Consider the following 8,476-nt stretch of genomic DNA (forward strand, 5'->3'; position numbering starts at 1 on the left):
AGCTCATTGGCCGGCAAACTTGTAAGTCCTGACCCAGTGAAATCTGGGTACATCACATGACCCTGTAAGGTCCTTAAATCATAGTACAATCGTAATTAAAGGCACGTGACCTGCTAAGGTCCTATACATAATATTTCCTATACATTAAATATATATATATGAACACAATTTACATGAGGCGACCAGGGGTAAGCCCTGCAAGAGTGCCCTATGAGAGTGAAAAAACTCTGGCTGAGGGGACTTTAGACAGGGACAGGACCAAGTCCTGTACCGGGACACCACATTTAAAAATGAAAAGTGAAAGAAGCGATCTGATTGGTTGCTATGGGCCCGGGTAAAGTAAGTGTCGAGAGACATTGGAAGTGGTGGGGGGATGCCAGAGACCTTCTTCTTTTTGTTCCTCGATCTATTCCCCATAGGTACGGCACAAGAAGGGCAAAAATAGCTAACGGCAGGCAGGAGCTCCTCAGCAGCACGTCCTCATACAACCATGGCTACAACACGCCCCCCTAAAGTAAATTTTTTAATGGGCGAGAACACACCCAAAATCTGTCCCAACAAAACTTTGCTTTGCATCCTGCCATTTCTCCCAACTTTTCTTTTTCTACCTGCTTGTAAGGCATGCCTACACTAACTTTTTAATTCCTTAACCCCTTCATGACCCAGGGTTTTTCCATTTTTGCACTTTCATTGTTACGCCGAGCGCTCCGGGTCCCCGCTCCTCCCCGGAGCGCTCGCTACACCCTCGCTACTGCAGCGCTCCGGTCAGATCCACTGACCGGGTGCGCTGCGATACCGCCTCCAGCCGGGATGCGATGCGCACCCCGGCTCCCGTACCTGACTCGCTCTCCGTCGGTCCTGTCCCGGCGCGCGCGGCCCCGCTCCCTAGGGCGCGCGCGCGCCGGGTCTCTGCGATTTAAAGGGCCACTGCGCCGCTGATTGGCGCAGTGGTTCTAATTAGTGTGTTCACCTGTGCACTCCCTATGTATACCTCACTTCCCCTGCACTCCCTCGCCGGATCTTGTTGCCCTTGTGCCTAGTGAAAGCGTTCCCTTGTGTGTTCCTAGCCTGTGTTCCAGACCTCCTGCCGTTGCCCCTGACTACGATCCTTGCTGCCTGCCCCGACCTTCTGCTACGTCCGACCTTGCTTTTGTCTACTCCCTTGTACCGCGCCTATCTTCAGCAGTCAGAGAGGTTGAGCCGTTGCTAGTGGATACGACCTGGTTACTACCGCCGCAGCAAGACCATCCCGCTTTGCGGCGGGCTCTGGTGAACACCAGTAGTAACTTAGAACCGGTCCACTAGCACGGTCCACGCCAATCCCTCTCTGGCACAGAGGATCCACCTCCTGCCAGCCGGCATCGTGACAGTAGATCCGGCCATGGATCCCGCTGAAGTTCCTCTGCCAGTTGTCGCCGACCTCACCACGGTGGTCGCCCAGCAGTCACAACAGATAGCGCAACAAGGCCATCAGCTGTCTCAACTGACCGTGATGCTACAGCAGCTACTACCACAGCTTCAGCAATCATCTCCTCCGCCAGCTCCTGCACCTCCTCCGCAGCGAGTGGCCGCTTCCGGCCTACGACTATCCTTGCCGGATAAATTTGATGGGGACTCTAAGTTTTGCCGTGGCTTTCTTTCACAATGTTCCCTACACTTGGAGATGATGTCGGACCAGTTTCCTACTGAAAGGTCTAAGGTGGCTTTCGTAGTCAGCCTGCTCTCTGGGAAAGCTCTGTCTTGGGCCACACCGCTCTGGGACCGCAATGACCCCGTCACTGCCTCTGTACACTCCTTCTTCTCGGAAATTCGTAGTGTCTTTGAGGAACCTGCCCGAGCCTCTTCTGCTGAGACTGCCCTGCTGAACCTGGTCCAGGGTAATTCTTCCGTTGGCGAGTACGCCATACAATTCCGTACTCTTGCTTCTGAACTGTCCTGGAATAATGAGGCCCTCTGCGCGACCTTTAAAAAAGGCCTATCCAGCAACATTAAAGATGTTCTGGCCGCACGAGAAATTCCTGCTAATCTACATGAACTCATTCATCTGGCCACTCGCATTGACATGCGTTTTTCCGAAAGGCGTCAGGAGCTCCGCCAGGATATGGACTTTGTTCGCACGAGGCGTTTTTTCTCCCCGGCTCCTCTCTCCTCTGGTCCTCTGCAATCCGTTCCTGTGCCTCCCGCCGTGGAGGCTATGCAAGTTGACCGGTCCCGCCTGACACCTCAAGAGAGGACACGACGCCGCATGGAGAATCTCTGCCTGTACTGTGCCGGTACCGAACACTTCCTGAAGGATTGTCCTATCCGTCCACCCCGCCTGGAAAGACGCACGCTGACTCCGCACAAAGGTGAGACAGTCCTTGATGTCAACTCTGCTTCTCCACGTCTTACTGTGCCTGTGCGGATATCTGCATCTACCTTCTCCTTCTCTACTATGGCCTTCTTGGATTCCGGATCTGCAGGAAACTTTATTTTGGCCTCTTTCATCAACAGGTTCAACATCCCGGTGACCAGTCTCGCCAGACCCCTCTACATCAATTGTGTTAACAATGAAAGATTGGACTGTACCATACGTTACCGCACGGAGCCCCTCCTAATGTGCATCGGACCTCATCATGAAAAAATTGAGTTTTTGTTCCTCCCCAATTGCACTTCCGAAATTCTCCTTGGACTACCGTGGCTTCAACGCCATTCCCCAACCCTGGATTGGTCCACAGGGGAGATCAAGAGCTGGGGTACCTCTTGTTTCAAGGACTGCCTTAAACCGGTTCCCAGTACTCCCTGCCGTGACCCTGTGGTTCCCCCTGTAACCGGTCTCCCTAAGGCCTATATGGACTATGCTGACGTATTTTGCAAAAAACAAGCTGAGACTCTACCTCCTCACAGGCCTTATGACTGTCCTATTGACCTCCTCCCGGGCACTACTCCACCCCGGGGCAGAATTTATCCTCTGTCCGCCCCAGAGACTCTTGCTATGTCTGAGTACATCCAGGAAAATTTAAAAAAGGGGTTTATCCGCAAATCCTCCTCTCCTGCCGGAGCTGGATTTTTCTTTGTGTCCAAAAAAGATGGCTCCCTACGTCCTTGCATTGACTACCGCGGACATAATAAAATCACGGTAAAGAACCGCTACCCTCTACCTCTTATCTCTGAACTCTTTGATCGCCTCCAAGGTGCCCACATCTTTACCAAACTGGACTTAAGAGGTGCTTATAATCTCATCCGCATCAGGGAGGGGGACGAATGGAAAACGGCATTTAACACTAGAGATGGACACTTTGAGTATCTGGTCATGCCCTTTGGCCTGTGCAACGCCCCTGCCGTCTTCCAAGACTTTGTTAATGAAATTTTTCGTGATCTCTTATATTCCTGTGTTGTTGTGTATCTGGACGATATTCTGATTTTTTCTGCCAACCTATAAGAACACCGCCAGCATGTCCGTATGGTTCTTCAGAGACTTCGAGACAATCAACTTTATGCCAAAATGGAGAAATGTCTGTTTGAATGTCAATCTCTTCCTTTCCTAGGATACTTGGTCTCTGGCCAGGGACTACAAATGGACCCAGACAAACTCTCTGCCGTCTTAGATTGGCCACGCCCCTCCGGACTCCGTGCTATCCAACGTTTTTTGGGGTTCGCCAATTATTACAGACAATTTATTCCACATTTTTCCACCATTGTGGCTCCTATCGTGGCTTTAACCAAGAAGAATGCCAATCCTAAGTCATGGCCTCCTCAAGCGGAAGACGCCTTTAAACGGCTCAAGTCTGCCTTTTCTTCTGCTCCCGTGCTCTCCAGACCTGACCCATCTAAACCCTTCCTATTGGAGGTTGATGCCTCCTCAGTAGGAGCTGGAGCGGTTCTTCTACAAAAAAATTCTTCTGGGCATGCTGTTACTTGTGGGTTTTTTTTGTCTAGGACCTTCTCTCCGGCGGAGAGGAACTACTCCATCGGGGATCGAGAGCTACTGGCCATTAAATTAGCACTTCAGGAATGGAGGCATCTGCTGGAGGGATCAAAATTTCCAGTTATTATTTACACCGATCACAAGAATCTCTCCTATCTCCAGTCTGCCCAACGGCTGAACCCTCGCCAGGCCAGGTGGTTTCTGTTCTTTGCCCGGTTTAATTTTGAAATTCACTTTCGCCCTGCCGATAAGAACATTAGGGCCGATGCTCTCTCTCGTTCCTCGGATGCCTCGGAAGTAGAGCTCTCTCCGCAACACATCATTCCTCCTGACTGCCTGATCTCCACTTCTCCAGCCTCCATCAGGCAAACTCCTCCAGGGAAGACCTTCGTCTCTCCACGCCAACGCCTCGGAATCCTCAAATGGGGTCACTCCTCCCATCTCGCAGGCCATGCGGGCATCAAGAAATCCTTGCAACTCATCTCTCGTTTCTATTGGTGGCCGACTCTGGAGACGGATGTTGTTGATTTTGTGCGGGCCTGCACTGTCTGTGCCCGGGATAAGACTCCTCGCCAGAAGCCTGCTGGTCTTCTTCATCCTCTGCCTGTCCCCGAACAGCCTTGGTCTCTGATTGGTATGGACTTTATTACAGAGTTACCCCCATCCCGTGGCAACACTGTTGTTTGGGTGGTCGTTGATCGATTTTCCAAGATGGCACATTTTATTCCTCTTCTTGGTCTTCCTTCAGCGCCTCAGTTGGCAAAACTATTTTTTGTACACATTTTTCGTCTTCACGGGTTGCCCACGCAGATCGTCTCGGATAGAGGCGTCCAATTCGTGTCAAAATTATGGAGGGCTCTCTGTAAACAACTCAAGATTAAATTAAACTTTTCTTCTGCTTATCATCCTCAATCCAATGAGCAAGTAGAAAGAATTAACCAGGTCCTGGGTGATTATTTACGGCATTTTGTTTCCTCCCGCCAGGATGACTGGGCAGATCTTCTTCCATGGGCCGAATTCTCGTACAACTTCAGAGTCTCTGAATCTTCTTCCAAATCCCCATTTTTCGTGGTGTACGGCCGTCACCCTCTTCCCCCCCTCCCTACTCCCTTGCCCTCTGGTTTGCCCGTTGTGGATGAAATAACTCGTGATCTTTCCACCATATGGAAAGAGACCCAAAATTCTCTCTTACAGGCTTCATCACGCATGAAGAAGTTTGCTGATAAGAAAAGAAGAGCTCCCCCCATTTTTTCTCCCGGAGACAAGGTATGGCTCTCCGCTAAATATGTCCGCTTCCGTGTTCCCAGCTACAAATTGGGACCACGCTATCTTGGTCCTTTCAAAATTTTGTGCCAGATTAATCCTGTCTCTTACAAACTTCTTCTTCCTCCTTCTCTTCGTATTCCTAATGCCTTTCATGTTTCTCTTCTTAAACCACTCATCATCAACCGTTTCTCTCCCAAACTTGTTTCTCCCACTCCTGTTTCCGGCTCTTCGGACATCTTCTCCGTAAAGGAGATACTGGCCTCCAAGAAGGTCAGAGGGAAAACCTTTTTTTTGGTCGATTGGGAGGGCTGTGGTCCTGAAGAGAGATCCTGGGAACCTGAGGACAATATCCTAGACAAAAGTCTGGTCCTCAGGTTCTCAGGCTCCAAGAAGAGGGGGAGACCCAAGGGGGGGGGGGTACTGTTACGCCGAGCGCTCCGGGTCCCCGCTCCTCCCCGGAGCGCTCGCTACACCCTCGCTACTGCAGCGCCCCGGTCAGATCCACTGACCGGGTGCGCTGCGATACCGCCTCCAGCCGGGATGCGATTCGCGATGCGGGTGGCGCCCGCTCGCGATGCGCACCCCGGCTCCCGTACCTGACTCGCTCTCCGTTGGTCCTGTCCCGGCGCGCGCGGCCCCGCTCCCTAGGGCGCGCGCGCGCCGGGTCTCTGCGATTTAAAGGGCCACTGCGCCGCTGATTGGCGCAGTGGTTCTAATTAGTGTGTTCACCTGTGCACTCCCTATGTATACCTCACTTCCCCTGCACTCCCTCGCCGGATCTTGTTGCCCTTGTGCCTAGTGAAAGCGTTCCCTTGTGTGTTCCTAGCCTGTGTTCCAGACCTCCTGCCGTTGCCCCTGACTACGATCCTTGCTGCCTGCTCCGACCTTCTGCTACGTCCGACCTTGCTTTTGTCTACTCCCTTGTACCGCGCCTATCTTCAGCAGTCAGAGAGGTTGAGCCGTTGCTAGTGGATACGACCTGGTTACTACCGCCGCAGCAAGACCATCCCGCTTTGCGGCGGGCTCTGGTGAACACCAGTAGTAACTTAGAACCGGTCCACTAGCACGGTCCACGCCAATCCCTCTCTGGCACAGAGGATCCACCTCCTGCCAGCCGGCATCGTGACATTCATTTTTTCCTCCTTACCTTTAAAAAACCATAACTCTTTCAAATTTGCACCTAAAAATCCATATAATGGCTTATTTTTTGCGCCACCAATTCTACTTTGTAATGACATCAGTCATTTTACGCAAAAATCTACAGAGAAACGGAAAAAAAATTCATTGTGCAACAAAATTGAAGAAAAAACACAATTTTGTAACTTTTGGGGGCTTCCGTTTCTACGCAGTACATTTTTCGGTAAAAATTACATTTTCTCTTTATTCTGTAGGTTCATTCGGTTAAAATGATACCCTACTTATATAGGTTTGATTTTATTGTACTTCTGGAAAAAATCATAACTACATGCACGAAAATTTATATGTTTAAAATTGTCATGTTCTGACCCCTATAACTTTTTTTATTTTTCTGTGTATGGGATGGTATGAGGGCTCATTTTTTGCGTCGTGATCTGAAGTTTTTAGCGGTGCCATTTTTGTAATGATTGGACTTTTTGATCGCTTTTTATTTATTTTTTCATGATATAAAAAGTGACCAAAAATAAGCTTTTTTGGACTTTGGAATTTTTTTGCGCATACGCCATTGACCGTATGGTTTAATAAATAATATATTTTTATAATTCAGACATTTTCGCACGCGAAGATACTACATATGTTTATTTTTATTTACACAGTTTTTTTTTTTTAAATAGGAAAAGGGGGGTGATTCAAACTTTTATTAGGGAAGTGGTTAAATGATCTTTATTCACTTTTTTTCCACTATTTTTTGCAGTGTTATAGGTCCAGAAAAATAAGAGGGTATGTAAAACACAGAAACAGGCAGACATGACAACATACAGAGACAAGGGTCTTACAGACAGACAAGAAACAACAAGGGAAGTAGGGCAGGAAGGTTACCAAGACAGACGAGAGAAAGCGTAGCCAAAAAAGGGTCATGGCGTCATAGAGGATCCCAAGGCCAATAGGTCACGGTACTCGGAGGTAGACTGGAAGGATGACCAATCATACCACGTTTTGGTACATCTTTCATTTTCTGCAGGGGTCAAGGCAATTAACTCCTCCATGTGCTGAAAATAATTCACCTCTGCAAGCCATTCCCCAACAGTCGGGGGCGTGGAAGACCTCCATTTACGGGGAATAACTGACTTAGCAGCCTGCAGAAAATAGCGTAAGAGAGATTTCCGGAAGAAAGTAGCAGAAATGTCAAACATGAAGAGCAGGACTGCCTCAGGGGAATCCGGAACAGTCACACCGGTGATATCGTGAGTGATAGAGCGTACTGAAGTCCAGAATGGACGCAGTGAGGGACAACCCCACCAGATGTGCAACATCGTATCAGTCGCTTGTCCACAACGCCAACAAAGGTCAGAGACTGACGGGTACCATCGATGCAACTGCTCCGGAGTCCTATACCAGCAGGAGAGTATATTGTAGTTCATCTCTTGTGATCTGTTAGGTATGATTGACTTATGTGAAAGGTGAAAGCATTTCTGCCATTTCCCCCGGGGAGAACTGAGAGCCGAGGTCCGCCTCCCAAGCGCTACAGAAGGAGGGCAAAGAAGAGGTGTGTTAAGTAAGCAACAATCTGTACAGAAACCCTATGGTGTGGGGGGGCAAGGAGGGGGCCATGCAAAGTCCCTCAAAGGGAGTTAACTCCCGATGCAGGTGGGCCGAGCGTGACACCGAAGAGTAGAAATGTTTTAGTTGTATGTATTCAAAAGGCTTACGGGGATGGGGAGGTTCAACTGGACGTATGTCAGCAAGGGGCAATAAGCCCTCAGAAGACAACACGTGAAAAAAACGGAGTGGGTCAGATTTGGAGCTCCCCACAGCTTGAAGAGTTTTTAAATGATCTTAATACCAACACATGGGGACTTCATTTTACTCATAATATCTTTCACAATAATGCAGAATTCCTAGATGTTGTCGTATTTCATGACGAAGCCAATAGACTAAGCACTCGCACTTTTTTCAAGGAGGTAGATAGCAATAGCTATTTGGACTTTTCTAGCTCCCATTACAAAAAATGGATTTCTAACATCCCGTAAGGTCAGTTCAAGCGAATTAGACGGAACTGCTCTTCTTTGGAAGATTTCAAACTCCAGAGCAACACTCTTAAAACTCGCTTTAAAGCGAAGAAATATCCTAAGGCCATTATAGAGTCGGCATACAAGAAGGCCAGCT

The sequence above is a fragment of the Hyla sarda genome, chromosome 12 (genome assembly GCF_029499605.1).
Source record: "Hyla sarda isolate aHylSar1 chromosome 12, aHylSar1.hap1, whole genome shotgun sequence".
In the NCBI taxonomy this organism is placed as follows: Eukaryota; Metazoa; Chordata; class Amphibia; order Anura; family Hylidae; genus Hyla; species Hyla sarda.